We start from the raw sequence: 16,821 nt of genomic DNA on the forward strand, positions 1-16,821 counted from the left end.
GCCAATCGAACACCTTTACCGTTCGTGTGTTTGCCGAACACACAAATGGCCGATGTTCCAGTTGAATTTATGTTCGACTCTAACATCAAGGACATCATTAATCAATGCTACATGGTGTATGTTAATATTACAAATATGTTTTGTATATATGCTTTAATGCACTTTTCTTTGTACTGTATATTATGATTTGTCCCTTTTGATTTTGCCCTAGGCTGTAACAATACATGTGTGTGACCAAAAAAAGTCTGTCATGAAACCATGAAACGCGTAGACTTCTCATTTTTGTATTTACTCTGCATTGTTCTGTAAGGTCTTGTTGATTAATCCCATTCTTCACTTTATGTTTTCACACTGGCTCTGGTCGTTTTTTTAAATAAAATTATTTAATTATCAGGTGTCTGTGAACTACCTCCGGAGATATACTGTAGTTAAAGTTCTTTTTTTTCCCCGTGTTTTGGTATGTTTATGAGTTGGGAATAATATCCCATCTTGGTTCTTATAGCTAGGTCTTTACCAACTCCCCACCTACACAATTTGTAGTGGTAATGTAATTGAACCTCCCCGTAGAACTACTACTCTTTTTCGAAAGGTGTTTACGTGTGTAAGAGGTATGTAAACTCAACAATACACAAAGGAGCAAGAAAACAGAATTCACATCCAATAGTACAGAGAAATGTTATCATATAAATACCTTAGTCTCTTGTAGTTCTGCACACATTGTTAATCCCCTGGAATACAAACTGGAAACCACTGTGCTTGGGTAAATAAACACACTAGGAGCTGCCAGTACTATCAGTTCAGATACATAAACTGAAGAAACGTGAAAAGATAAATTGGCAGCAGCAACTCATAGGAACGCCGCACATGAGAGTATTGTATTGCGTGACAAGCCTGGTGTCGTCCTAAACATTGTGAGTGTCTCTTCTACTTTTTAAATAAATTTTATCCTGCGGATAACACTATGGAAGTGTTTTTGTATCTTATCTTTGAGCAATTTTGGAGGCAAGGTTTTGCCCTATGCATCAACTGAAGGAGGTGACATGCTGCATGTGATATCCTAATCCTCTCGCTGTTTGACCTGTTTTATACAGGGGTCCTTGCATTCTGGTAACAAGCTATAGTGTGTGTTTTCTGGATCGGAGCCCCCTTTCATCACTGGCCGGAGTTTCTAGTTATTACATGAACTCTTTAATAACACTTTTGGTGATGTTGTTTGATTAAGAAGAACTGTCTTTTCAGCACTTGAGCACTTTGAAACAGAACTATTTATTATTGATTGATTTTGTTGCATGTTTTTTTTTTTAAAGATCTCTTCTCTTGATTTTTTCACAGTATATTTATTATTCGTTGTTTATGGAGTTATTGTTATTTTTAATGTGGTTTTAGCACTGCATCTTTTCACATATGTTCTGCAGTGTTTCTGCAGCTTGCAATATATTGGTGCTTTCTCTCTGTTGATTGTGGCCTGCAATGTATTGGCTGTGCTTCTAGGGCCCTAATTGGTAGACATGGGAGAAGATGTATAAAGGGCACACTGTCCCTGAAATATGCAAGAAATCCATGGACCAGAGGTGTCAAACTGGTGGCCCTCCAGCTGTGGCTAAACTACAAGTCCCATGATGCCTCTGCCTTTGGGAGTCATGCTTGTCACTGTCATTCTTGCAATGCCTCATGGGACTTGTAGTTTGGCAACAGCTGGAGGGCCACCAGTTTGACACCCGTGCCATAGACTATAATGTAAGAGTATTAATTATGCAATTTCTCCTTTTGGCCACATGATGGGATATGGAGAAGCTGACCTTTACCTTCTAGAGCTTCCTAAAACACAAAGCACAGTGTAGTTTGTAAGCAGCATCTGGACACATCTGTATTTGCTGGAGTTAAACTACATTTCCCAGATGCCCCAGGAGCAGCAGGGGAGGAGCAAAAAAAAACACACAATCAGGGGCTTCAGGAAAGAGAGGACTGTGTGGAGGGGGGCTTGGTATCTACCACTGCAGGAGTAAAAGGCTATTCCCCCTTTACCTGTTTGTGTGTGGGCATCACTGTCTGGGCAGAGCAGAGGCCCTTTCTGGCAGCAGACTCCATCACTGGGCGCAGGTCTACTGCCAAAGGCACCTCATTAGCGGTGTGGCTACTCAGGGCTACTTCCTGGTACACCCACACAGACATCACTGAATCCCTGGGTTGTCAGGTTGCCAGTCAGGCATCCTTCATCTGACTGTAGATCCTTCAAAAGCCTGTTCGGGAACATCCTATCTCCATGAGCCCTGGTATCATCAGGATTGGTAAGGGGGAAGAAGCCCACCTTTAGCATTACATTCAGAGACACTGCATGTGGACGCCTTTACATTTTTTTTCTACACCAAAGACATTTCACTGGGAAACAGCTTGTTTATTAAAATGTACTAAAAATGCTTGTTTATTCTATCCAACCTTGCTGGTCGCCATTGCACAACATGTTGCCTTGGGCTCCTTCGTAGCTAGCTGAAAATCTCAGATCTCTTACTTCAAGGACTCTTTCACCCAAAAGAATTATCCTACAGAATCTGTTACTGTTAACTTAATTGTAGCACCTGCTAATCCTAAGGGGGAACTATTACCCAGGTCTCACATATTGTGTTTGTGTTATTTATTTTTGCCTGTGGCATCAGGGCTAAGAGGTGACAGCTGCCTGGCACAAAACAAGTCTTCTCTTCCCCTTCTTGTACCTGAGGACAGAGGCCCTCTCTTTTAAGGCCTGTTGGCTCTTACCGCCAGACTCACCGTAGTTCCCATTTCATTGCATATCTGTGTAACTCTGTTTAATGACAAATCCTACAATTTGGGGATTACCCTCAGTTTACATTTTTGTTAACATAATCTCTAGTAAAATATTATCTTGTAATCCCTAATATTCCTTTTGGTGCCCTTTGCACTTGTGTTTACAGTGATTTCATCTAACCAGGTGTGTCAGAGGGGCTGAGGTTGCTCTTGGGGTTGAGGCGCAGAGCAGAGAACTACACAGTTCATCTTTACATTTTGCTAATTAACATAACAAAAATCCCACAAGGATATAAAAAAAGTAGGAGTAGACAAACATTGTTATAGGTGGAGGTACTGCAATAAAAAGACAAATGTCCAGGTCTGAAACCAAGTGGATTTACAAAAAGAAAACTTACACATCATTTGGGTTAAATGTTCATTGTGACATTAATAGCTTTATAGACAATAGAGAGGAGGGATGGGTTTGTGTGGGTAATTCAATATAAGTTGTGATTGTTTTTAATATGAATGTGCAAAATCTCTGTTTTCTTTGCGCATCATGGGTGTGCAGTGGTGGCACTCACAATGTGCATATCACCCTGATAGACTGTTTACATAAAAAGATATCATTGCAATTTTAATTGATGTGTTTATTATTGCATTTTTGGACATCTGGCTGAGTATGTCATGGGTGTCAAGTGGGGGCAAATGACCGGAGTTGATGCATATGATTACATTTTTTTATACAGTTATTGCTTGGATCATATTTTAGCATTTCAATGTCTATATCAATAATTATATTTGGGTTTAGCTGTCATTGTTTACCGGAAATGTCAATTCATTCAGAATGTTATATTTTTGCAATTGCAATGTCCGCAATGGTTTCTAGACCTGGTGCTGTAAATGTTAGGGGTACACATTAAGTGGAGAGGGGGAACTGTGTTAGCCTGAGCCTTTTAATTTGCTTAGTAATTCAGTGTCTCTAGCCCCTGGTGATGTCGTTTAAATTGAAACACGTTACACTGGAACTTTTGATATACTGATTGTTAAATATTTATCTAACACTGACTGACGTTACATGCTATCCTTGCTGGTGATAGCAGTTTTTAAATGCATGCATTTTATGCCTAATAAAGCCTTTACATTTTTTATGCTATTAGAATACTTCTTCTCCTTTTATTTGGATGCTTATATGTGGAAAATGGAACTTACCTGGTTGGAACTAGGAACCTATACAAGAGTATACTGTGCAATTTGTGGTAATATCTGCGGATACAGTGGAAGTTCAGAGGCTTTGGCAATACCTATTTATTGTGGCAGCACACTACTAACACACATTTTGACCTCTTTTCTTAGACGAGGTCCAACCATCTGGTGAGTCCTCCATTTTCACTTTTGGGTGGAGGTAACTGTGTGCAGTCTGATCTTCATTGAGGTTTCACATTTGTGTGAAGCACCAAATTATCACAGAAAATTGTATACAGTGACTTTATATATTGGTCTTGCTGCTGTTCATATTGTGAGTCAATTATTTTCACTTTTAGGTGAAGGCAAAATTTGTTTCACGCAGGTACATAGAAGTTTCATATCTGTATGACGCACAGAATTGTCATGGAAAACTGAATAATACGTGTACGTCACCATGAGATTTCTGTGTGTTTATTGTTGCTAACCTTTCCCAACCCTATCCAAAACTAAAATGCCTTTACATACACTTTAAACCACCTGTCTGTTCTGTTGGCTTTCGTGTACTATTGGGGAGTTCTGTACATACAGTTGTGTTCAAAATAATAGCAGTGTGTTGAAAAAAATGAATGAAGCTCAAAATCCTTCTAATAGCTTTTATTTCCATACACACAAATGCATTGAGAACACTACACATTCTATTCCAAATCAAAACATGAAGAAAAATATATCAAATTTGTGTTGTTCCTCTAAACAAATTGAAGAAAAGTGAATATTAGACTGTACAAAAAAATAGCAGTATTTGTATTCTTCTTTACAAACTCAAACATTCACTATATAAACTGAAAAATGTTTAAAGATTTTGCTTCCCTTTGAATCACTTAATTAATATTTAGTTGTATAAGCACTGTTTCTGAGAACTGCTGTACATCTGTGTTGCATGGAGTCAACCAACTTCTGGTACCTGTGAACAGGTATTCCAGCCCAGGATGATTGGACTTCATTCCACAGTTCATCTCTAGTTCTTGGTTTTGCCTCAGAAACTGCATTTTTGATGTCACCCTACAAGTTTTCTATTGGATTAAGATCCGGGGATTGGGCTGGCCACTCCATAACATCAATCTTGTTGGTCTGGAACCAAGATGTTGCACATTTACTGGTGTGTTTGGGGTCGTTGTCTTGTTGGAACACCCATTTCAAGGGCATTTCCTCTTCAGCATAAGGCAGCATGACCTCTTCAAGTATTCTGATGTATTCAAAATGATCCATGATCCCTGGTATGCGATAAATAGGCCCAACACTGTAGTATGAGAAACATCCCCATATCATGATGCTTGCACAACCATGCTTCACTGTCTTCACAGTGTACTGTGGCTTGAATTCAGTGTTTGGGGGATCGTCTGACAAACTGTCTCCGGCCACTAGACCCAAAAAGAACAATCTTACTTTCATCTGTCCACAAAATGTTGCGCCATTTTTCTTTATGCCAGTCAATGTGCTCTTTGGCAAATTGTAACCTCTTCAGCACGTCTTTTTCAACAGTGGGACTTTGCGGGGGCTTCTTGCAGATAGCTTGGCTTCACATACAGTTGTGTCCAAAATTATTCAACCCCCACTGAAATTGAGTGTTTTGGCCAGTTTGACATTGCTTTTGATCATTCAGTCATCTTGCTTACATTTACATTAAAGAGGCACTTGTAGGTCAGACAAATATAACATAACAGTTATAATGAAATAACCACAAATGTCTTTTCTGTGCTCACAGCATTATCAGTTTTATTCAACCCCCAAGTGACATTCAATCTTAGTACTTAGTACAGCATCCTTTTACAGTTATAACAGCTTTTAAACGTGAAGCATAGCTTGACACAAGTGTCTTGCAGCGATCTACGGGTATCTTCGCCCATTCTTCATGGGCAAAGGCCTCCAGTTCAGTCACATTCTTAGGCTTGCGCACTGCAACTGCTTTCTTTAAGTCCCACCAGAGGTTCTCAATCGGATTTAAGTCTGGTGACTGCGATGGCCACTCCAAAATGTTCCAGCCTTTCCTCTGCAACCATGCTCTAGTGGACTTGGAGGTATGCTTGGGATCATTGTCCTGTTGAAAGGTCCAACGTCTCCCAAGCCTCAGGTGTGTGACGGACTGCATCACGTTTCCATCCAATATCTCCTGGTACTGAAGAGAATTCATGGTACCTTGCACACGCTGAAGCTTCCCTGTACCTGCAGAAGCAAAACAGCCCCAAAGCATGATTGACCCTCCACCATGCTTCACAGTAGGCAAGGTGTTCTTTTCATCATAGGCCTTGTTCTTCCTCCTCCAAACATAGCGTTGATCCATGGGCCCAAACAGTTCTAATTTTGTTTCATCAGTCCACAGAACACTATCCCACAACTTTTGTGGTTTGTCCACATGGCTTTTGGCATACTGCAGTCGACTCTTCTTATTCTTTGGAGACAGCAAGGGGGTACGCCTGGGAGTTCTGGCACGGAGGCCTTCATTACGCAGTGTGCGTCTTATTGTCTGGGCTGAAACTTCTGTACCCACATCTGACAAATCTTTTCTCAGTTCCTCAGCAGTCACACGGGGACTTCTCTCCACTCTACGCTTCAGGTAGCGCACAGCAGTCGAAGTCAGCATCTTCTTTCTGCCACGACCAGGTAGCGTTTCAACAGTGCCCTTTGCCTTGAATTTGCGAATGATGCTTCCTAAGGTGTCTCTTGGTATGTTTAACATCTTTGCAATCTTCTTATAGCCATTGCCCTTCCTGTGAAGAGAAATCACCTCTTCTCTTGTCTTCCTGGACCATTCTCTTGCCTTCACCATGTTTGTAACCACACCAGTAAATGTCTAGAAGGAGCTGAGTATCACAGTCATTTTAAAGCTGCCTAATTGGTGCTTATTATGCTTGATTGCTGCTCGGTGACATCCACAGGTGTTTTCAATACCTGATGGAAAGCACCTGTATGAACCTCTGTTCTTCAGAGTGGTAGTCTTTAAGGGGTTGAATAATTGTGGCAATGAAGAAACCACATAAGAACCATTTACTACTGTATTACATAAACAATTGATGTCATTTTAGTTGCATTTGGGTAGTTACAACGTCCTTGTAGGATTTGATTCTGAATACAATTCCAAATGTACACTATAGTCCCTAAACCCCTTTACAGCATTGGGGGTTGAATAATTTTGGACACAACTGTAGATGTCTTCTAATTGTAACAGTATTCACAGGGAACGTTAGACCTTCTTTGATCTTCCTGGAGCTGATTGTTGGCCAAGTCCTTGCCATTTTGGCTATTCGTCTATCCATTCAAATGGTAGTTTTTCGCTTTCTTCCATATCTTTCAGGTTTTGGTTGCCATTTTAAAGCATTTGCAATCATTTTAGCTGAGCAGCCTATCATTTTCTGCGCTTCTTTATATGTTTTCCCCTCTCCATTCAACTTTTAAATCAAGGTACGCTGTTCTTCTGAACAATGTCTGGAACGACCCATTTTCCTCAGAATTTCAGAGAGAAATGCACTGTAACCAGCATGTACAACATTTGCTGCCTTCCTTCCTTAAATAAGGGCAATAATTGCCCCCTGTTTTTCAAAGAATGAATGACCTCACTAATATAACTCCACACTGCTATTATTTTTGAACATGCCCCTTTCAATTAGTGATTTAATTACCAGAATCAGCAGCATGCATGTTATGACTGTTGGGTCTGTTGGATTTCTATTACTCTACTACACCTGCTAGTAAATTATTTGCCATGTAGAAATATCATTTCTACCAAAAACAGTGATTGATCAGGTTGGTGATGTTTGACTGCTATTATTTTGAACACAACTGTACCTTGTGTGGCCATTAGGAAAGATTTCTACCATCTCTGCTGGATATATTTTATATTATAGACAGTGTAATAGGAGCAGGAGCCTTATCACAATGGAGGCTGAAACTGTGGTGGGGAAATCTCAGTGCTGCAAGAGCCAATAAAAGGAAGTGGCTGGTTTGGACTACAAGCTTTTGGCTCCATGCACACTGGGAGTTTTAATAACGTTGGTAGCATTAGCTGTGTAAAGTCACGTTAAAAACGCAAGTTTTTCAGCATTTTTGCATTAGCATTTCTGTGTTTTTTTAGCATTTTTTGACCCAAAAAAGGTTTTTTTTGCTCAAAAAAAGTCCAGAAATGCCGGCTTGCCGCATTTTTACAGTTAAAACATTCATCTAAAAACCCACTAGTTCTGGGGTTTTTTTCCAGCCAAAAACACCCCTGCCAAAAAACGCTGATTTCAGTCTATGTGTACATGGACACATAGGATAACATGCTGGAAAGTTTCCTGGCTGTAGAAAAAACCGCCAAAAGCCAAAAACAGCCGCTGTAAAAATGTTCAGTGTGCATGAGGACTTTTGGTGTTCAGCTACCCTCTACTAATAGTCTGCGCAACTTCTGATATTCTGAATTACACTTGTCCTATCTTCAAAGTTAAGGGGCACTTCTGTTCTGCCAGGGCTGCTTAAATTAAATCTCCAGTGATAAAACTTGCATATCAGTCATCTATACACTTTGTTCATGTTTCTGGTCATGGGGTGCAGAAAATATTGTTCTTAAAGGTTATAAATCAAGTTTCTAATAATGGCATTGATTGAACGGAGAAAAGGCCAATTGTAGATGGCTCTACATTGTGTGCAATTGCTAGTATTCTATGTAGAACCCACAATACATTGTAAATAGTTGTTTTTGAATGATGTTCGTTGTAGAGAGATCCCTTTTGAACATGAGTGATAAGGCACTGCTGTAAAAAAAAAAAAAAAAATAGGACTACTAATCATTCTCCATTTGAATACAGTTTCTAGTTGTCAATTCTGAGCATTTACCTCTGTTTTATAATGCTGTCATTTTTTATGTAATATGAATTTCTGGATCTTGCCAATTTTCCACAGTACAGGTGCACTGAATTGAAAACCTTGAAAAGCTGATCACAGAACAAAGCATAATTGAGAGTGATTATACTGCCGACTCCTCCGGCTGTCTGAGGATTATTATAATTATTCTATAAATAGCAACATTAATGTCAGTCTTGGACCCATATTAAGCCGGTGTCGGAGGACCAGATGTGTGGTTGAGATAAAGAAACAGTTAAACTTGAAGAATGTGAGAATGCAAAAAATAATTTCACCCTCAAAAACTGAACAGACTTTGAGGATTCACTGGATGGCAGACACAGATGCCTTTTCTCATAGTTCCTAACAGTTTCCTTGTAACAATGATTAAACAAGAATTGACACATCAAGCCTTTACTCCAGGTCACAAATCTAAACATACATGAAGACTACACACGTTCCTAATTCCCAGGGACTGATTGGCACTGTACCTAACAGAAAACACTTTGATAGACCATACATGGCCCCTCACAACTTGCTGTCCACAATTTAAATGTAACTGATGTTATTAATTCTATAGTGTCTATCACAATGAGGTCTCTGTACCAATTTTTGGCTGCTGTTCTCTTGTTCTCTCCAGCCAAGAAGCCTCATCATATTGAATGCAGACTACATTTCCAGATATGATTACTGGAGTGGGATAGAAGGTGGGTGGCTCTGTTGTCATAGGTTTTCTTTATTATTGGTAATGGTTTTTATTTCCCATTATATTCTATTTTTCCCAAAAATATTCATACACCTGAGAATGATGGTTATATAAATATTTATCTATTCAGCAGCATCATTTCAATGCGTTGGTGTAAGCATAGCAAATCACCCGCAATTCTTTGACATAAAGAACAAAGTCCTTTATTTTCATTCCTTCTTTTTCCTCCAGAAACAAAACAGCTAATATTAACAAGTAATTCTTTCCTTAATATTAAACTTTGCAGAAAGGATCCTTTTTTAGTTTTCTTAACAAGAGCATGAATGGAGCACTCAGCCTTTTCCCGACTAGTCTAAAATACATGGTGAGAACCTGATTTGACTGTCAGCGATTGCAAAATTGTGTTTTTTCCTGATGCTGTTCTCACCTTCTCTGGAATGGCAGAGGATGAAGGCACCGGTCAAAGATTCAATATTCATAGTATTTGCAATCAGAATTCATCTCTGTGTAACAAGGGGGTGCTAATCACAGAGCGGAAGCTAATTAGGAAAATTATTGACTGGAAATTTGGCTCATTTACTTTATGTGATTTGAATTTTTTTACCTTATTCCATGAAAGCGCAACCAGTCAGCACAGAGAAACAGATTTAGTGCCTGTATTGACAGGCTTTTGTTTGTGTCAGAACTGCTTTTCTCATTATACTAGTCTATGGGAATGCAAAGACAACTTAAAACACGCTAAATACAGGTCATAAAAAGTAAACCGCAGTTCAAAAAGCACCAGATACTGAATTAAAGATTATCTCAGAAGCATCTCAATTCCCAAACTCATATGAAAATCACATTTAATTTGCCCATCTACTCAAATGCCTACTATCTTACTGTCCACTTGGCGTTTACAAAAAAGCAGCTGAAGGTCTCTCAGAGGGCTTTCATGTGTTTTGCACTGAGGAGAGGCTTCCGTCTAGCCACACTGCCATACAGCTCAGATCGGTGGAGGGCTGCAGTAATGATTGTCCTTCTGGATCTTTGTCTCATATCCACACAGGATCTGTGGAGCTTAGTCAGAGTGACCATTGGGTTCTAGGTCACCTCTCTTACTAAGGCCATTCTCCCCTGATTGCTCAGTTTGGCCCAGCGACCAAATCTTGGAAGAATCCTGATTGAGGCAAACTTCTTCCATTTGAGAATTATGGAGGCCACTGTGCTTTTGGGAACCTTCCATGCAGCAGGCAGACATTTTTTGTAGCCTTCCCTAAATCTGTGCCTTGCAATAATCCTGTCTCTGAGCTCTGCAGGCAGTTTATTTCACCTCATGGCTTTTGGTCTGATACAATAGAGATTGTTAGCTGTGAGGTCTTTTATAGAGAGCTGTGTGCCTTTCCAAATCATGTCCAATCAATTTAATTTACCACAGGTAACTCCAATTAAGGTGTAGAAACATCTCAGCAACAATGGGAGGCACCTGAGCTAAAATGAGTTGTTGCAAAGGGTCTGAATACTTATGCCAGTGGGATATTTCAGTTTTTTTCTTTTTAATAAATTCACAGACATTTCAAAAAGTCTGTTTTCACTTTGTCATTATGGGGTACGGAGTGTAGATTAATGAGGAAAACACAAATTTAAACAAATGTATCAGTTTGCAACATAACAAAATTGAAAAATGTGAAGGGGATCTGAATACTGCAAGAATGCACTGCAGATATTTTGGCTTTAACGAATAGCCATTTCATTGCACAATTCCAGCTCTAGGCTCCCAGTTTAAGAAGATTATCAACAAAGGTGGCAGGCCTGATAATTCAATACATTTACTCTAAGGCAGGAAGTGGGAAAACATTGGTGGATAATGGAGGTTTTCCTTTATCCCTCCAATTCTTTTCTATACTATGATGTCTTCCATAGTGGAGTTCTGTTTGTTTTTAAATGAGGAAAGAAGGGAGAGAATGAGCATCATTCACATAATGGCATTCCTCAAAGGCAGAGTGATCATCTTTTTTTTAGCAAAATGTGTATCTTCTGTGATTTTCATATGAAGCTTTGAATGAGCACACCATCTAGTTGCCAGTTTTGGAACCATCTCTGACCACTCTTGCCATCACTAAACCACAATGGTGTGATTTAAAATGGCATCCCCATAAGATCTCCAGCCTGAGCAATACTTGATATGAGGGTGAACCCTTCTGGTCACTTCCTCTGGTGGTCTGTCCTTGCTGTAGGTCTAAAGCCAGAGACTTAGGGGGTTGGGGTATCCAAACAAATTGTGTTGAAAAGGCTACTCTAGGAAGATTTGGGTTAACTTTTGTTAAGAATACTGAAACATACATATCTGTGTCTGCTCTAGAAAAAAAAATAAAATGAGCCTTATTTTGAGAGACAGTATCCATAGAAGTTCCAGGAATAACAGTACGCAGGCTGCACACAGTATGCTATGAACAAGTGAGTGCAACCAGTACAAACCATGCAAGCAGCATTTGAACCATGTAAGAATAAATTAGTCCTACAGTGCCTTGAAAAAGTATTCATACCCCTTGAAATTTTCTATATTTTGGCATGTTACAACAAAAAATGTGAATGTATGGGATTTTATGCAATAGACCAACACAAAGTGGCACATAATTGTGAAGTGGAATGAAAATGTTTTTCAAAGTTTTTTACAAATAAATATCTGAAAAGTGTGGCGTGAATTTGTAGTCAGACCCTTTTACTCTGATACCCCTAACTAAAATCTAGTTGAACCAATTGCCTTCAGAAGTCACCTAATTAGTAAATAGAGTAAATACTTTGTAGAATCTAACAGGTTTTCTTCTAAGATTGCCCTGTATTTGGCTCCATCGATCTTCCCATCAACTCTGACCAGCTTCCCTATCCCTGCTTAAGAAAAGTTTTCCCACAACACGATGTTGCCATCACCATGTTTCACGGTGGGTATGGTGTTTTCAGGGTGATGTGCAGTGTTAGATTTCCAGCACACATAGCGTTTTGCTTTTAGGCCAAAAGGTTCAAATTTTGGTCTCATCTAACCAAAGCACCTTCTTCCACATGTTTGCTGTGTCCCCCACATGGTTCTCACAAGCTGCAAATGGGACTTCTTATAGCTTTCTTTCCACAATGGCTTTCTTTGTGTCACTCTTCCATAAAGTCCAGATTTGTGGAGTGCATGACTAATAGTTATCCTGTGGACAGATTCTCCCACCTGAGCTGTGGATTTCTGCAGCTCCTCCAGAGTTACCATGGACTTCTTGGCTGCTTCTCCGATTAATGCTCTCCTTTGCCGGCCTTTCAGCTTAGGTGGGCGGCAAGGTCTTGGTAGGTTTGCAGTTGTTCCATATTCTTTCAATTTTTGGATGATGGATTGAACAGTGCTCCATAAGATGTTCAGAGCGTGGGAGATTTTCTTTTTTCTATAACCTAACCCGGCTTTAAATTTCTCCACAACTTTAGCCCTGACCTGTCTAGTGTGTTCCTTGGCCTGCATGATGCTGTTTGTTCACTAATGTTCTCTAATAAACCTCTGAGATCTTCACAGAACAGCTGTATTTATACTGAGATTAAATTACACACAGGTGGACTCTATTTACTGATCAGGTGACTTCTCAAGGCAATTGGTTCCACTAGATTTTAGTTAGGAGTATCAGAGTAAAGGGGGCTGAATACAAATGCAAGCCACAATTTTCAGATATTTATTTGTAAAAAATGTTGAAAACCATTTATCATTTTCTTTCCACTTCACAATTATGTGGCACTTTGTGTTGATCTATCATGTAAAATCCCAATAAAATTCATTTACGTTGTTGGTTGTAACATGACAAAATGTGGAAAATTTCAAAGGGGTATGAATACTTTTCCAAGTCACTGTAATTGCAAGTGAGTGCAGTCTCACTGCTGGGGCTTTGACTGCGTACACCGGTCTTGTGATCGGGGTGGGTGACTGCATACATTAGGCTGCGGGGGAGGATTTAGCTATATATAGTGGACTGCATACCTCACTGTGGATGACTCCTGGTAGACTGCATATTTTTCATGCATTAGCTGCCAGCATGTGCTGTGTTGAATAAACTTGCTATTACTAGCCCACAAATACAGACAAACATTTATGTTAATAGGGGCAATATAACAGTGCTATATAGAAAAATAATTCTATATTAAGGTAGTTGAGCAGCAGATACATTGCAGGATTTCAGGGGAATTTAGGTGGAAAAATTGATAAACAAGCGTTACAAAGTCTGGTACACCGTGCAGAATGACATTTGCTATAATCCTTCTTGGCCCAATGGATTATACAGATGAATAATCCCAGAGTGGCAGACCATATTTATCAAGAGCCCACAGCTGTCTTTGCAATGATTTGCTACTTATATCCCCTTTCAGCCATCACCCAACATTGACAGACAGAGACTAAAACTGGTATTTCCACTCACCAGGGCATTGTGATTGTGACACAAATCCGACAGATTATAGGAAACATCTTTCATTATAGTTAATAAATAGGAAGCTGTGAGAGGCAGTTCAATAGAAGAAATAAGTGTAAATCTTTTCCATAAGAAAAAAAAAAAATCTGTCCAGAGATAGCATAATGTGTTCTGCCGCCTACTGGAAACTCTGCATGCATCCAGATAGTTCAACAATTATGAAAAAAAGAAATTCCACCAGTGATCTTGGAAAACCCAGTCCAGGGAATTTAAGAAAACTGGAGCAGACAGAATCTGGAGTAGCTATGCATAGCAAAAAGTCAGCTTCTATCTTCAGCTTGTTCAGTCAAGCTTTGAAAATAAAAAATAGAAGCAGACTGGTTGTTATGCACTGCTGCTCCAGATTCTTTCTGCTCCATTTTTGATAAATTCCCCTCAATGTATATTAGGTATTTTTATAAACAGAGTATGAAATAGATTTAGAATATCGGGATAGCATATAAGTGACAAAAGGCAGGGTAACACTTGGGACTTATAAGCCTTCATTTCCTTAAAATGGTAGCCAAAAAAGCAAAATGAACCCAGTTTGTAATTCTGTTCATAACTTGTAAAGTTTATTACTGGTAGCACTTTGTAGACTCCAAGCAAGCTATTTTCTAGCACTGACCACTTTTCCAATAATTCCATTCATCACTTCTTGTATTTTCAAATAGAATCATCTATCTTTTTCATTCAGCAATCAAAAAAATATAGTTTCAGACATTTCCTGAAAATATCCTGAACATTTTCCTTACAGAAATACAGACATCTGGAATCTGAATTCCCTTCATAGTCCATTTCATACAAGTCAGGCCAAATCGTGTGAAGAGAAAAACTTCCTACAACAAACACACCATAGGGGTTGATTTATAAAAAATCTGCATAGCCATTCGCCCACTAAAAGTACATGTACATCTATTCTGTGCAAATGTTGATGAACAAGTTATATCCTGTGATGTCTGAATGTAAATAATTGATTTTATATTGAATCTGTTTTCATTGACTTTTCATAGAGAAAAATGACAATCCATTGTGTATTAAATTTACATCAGAGTAAAATATCTGATCTGGAAAATTTACACTGAAACAAAAAGAAGTACACAGTCCATGTAATTGAGTTTATTTTATGGAATACGGTATAAAAGCACATGTAATATTAGAGTTGACTCCCCTACTTTCCATTTCAAGAATAACAGATATATGCAGAGAGGAAAAATTTGTATGGGTGATGTAAATTTGATGCAAAAAAAGAGAATGGTGGAGAAATTACAAAAAATTTGCCTATCTGCAAGAACCCAGAGGTTTGAAAGTTTAGAATTTAAAACATGCATTGGACTAGTGAATTATTGCAGAATAGTAGTCATAAGTAAAAAGAAAGAGGTAAAAAAGAAAGAGGAAAAAAAAAGGGGGGGGGGTGAGAAGGAAAAAATAACCAAGGGAAACGGGATGAACGAGGATATGCCGCATGTGGAAGTAAAGAAAATTGCTCGATTCCCCCATCAACACAGTGTTGAAGGGGAATTTCTCCCGCAGCGCTATTGTGTTCTGTCAGTGGGGAGCTGTCAGCAGAATACAATGGTTAGCATGTCAAGCCCAGCCGGCAGCACTAATCATTTGCAAAAAAACCCGACAGGCTGGCTGTATACAAGCCAATAGGTCAACTTGTGTACAATCAAGGTGCCCATACATGGATTGAAATTTGGGCAGTCCCTGTTGAACAGGTCGAATTATAATACATGCATTGTCGGCTCAGAACCCAACACTGCATCTAATATTCCCATACCACTAGAGAAGAATCAGCCATCTGTCACCATCAAAATGATCCGACTCACAATATAATACAAAGTCCAAAGACTGCCTGAAGTGAGTCCATTCTGACCATGTGATGTTATAGGCATCTACTTTGTTATTTTCCCAGAAGACCCTCTGCTTCATGTGACATAAGGAGTCCATTTCACATGCCCTGTCCATTAATGAGGGGTATCTGATTTAAGCCAGGTTCTGGATATAATGCTGCATGCAGATATTAGAAAATGTTGGAGCAAATGCTTTTTGTTTTGTTTGTTGGAGCCAGGCAGCATAGATAATAGGGTGATGGCTGGGGTGTTTGAGATTCTACCCCCCACAAGTTTATAGTAAAGCTGCAAGATTTTGACAATCAGGGGACATATCCCCCATTTGTGGGCCATGATTCATGGAGTGTCTAGACACCTCCATAAATAACTGATTTGAAATGGTGAATGCTGCATTTGGCCACTAGATGCAGCTAGGTATTATAGGAAATTCCTATGATACTTAACCCCATTAAATGGCTAAATGTGTTTTGTTTAAAAGCAACGATTTACGTTCAAATGCCACAGGATATAGCTTATTCACCATACACCTCCCCTTTTTTCCTCAGTTTTCTCCCCCCTTTTATTAATCCTAATAAAGATTATTTTCCAATATTTTTATTAATTTCTTTACCACTGCTTTTGAATCCTCCATCACATTTATAGTTGTACATCCTGTTAGTCACATATTTTCTTTAGTCTATATTATCTTAATCTAGTCTATTCTTTTTCTTTCTTTCCTTTTGTTTTACACATTTCCCTCTACAACTTTTCAATTGATTTTTTTTCCCTACATCCCATGTTTTTTTATCTACCTCATTTAAACCCTCCCCCCTTTTTCTATTTGTTTTCCATCACTTTATTCAATTCCTCTCTGAATTTTGTATTGTCCGTGTTTATTTCGTATTTTTCATCCTTTATTCCCTTTATTTTTTATTCTTTATTTCTTCTTTATTTTCTTTTTCTTCTTGCAGCCTTCATTTTGTTTGTTTTCATTTTGTCTGGTTTAGTTTTCTTACACCTTTCACACATA

The sequence above is a fragment of the Staurois parvus genome, unplaced genomic scaffold (assembly GCF_062004578.1).
Source record: "Staurois parvus isolate SC_StPar_1 unplaced genomic scaffold, SC_StPar_1.0 ptg000365l, whole genome shotgun sequence".
Lineage (NCBI taxonomy): Eukaryota > Metazoa > Chordata > Amphibia > Anura > Ranidae > Staurois > Staurois parvus.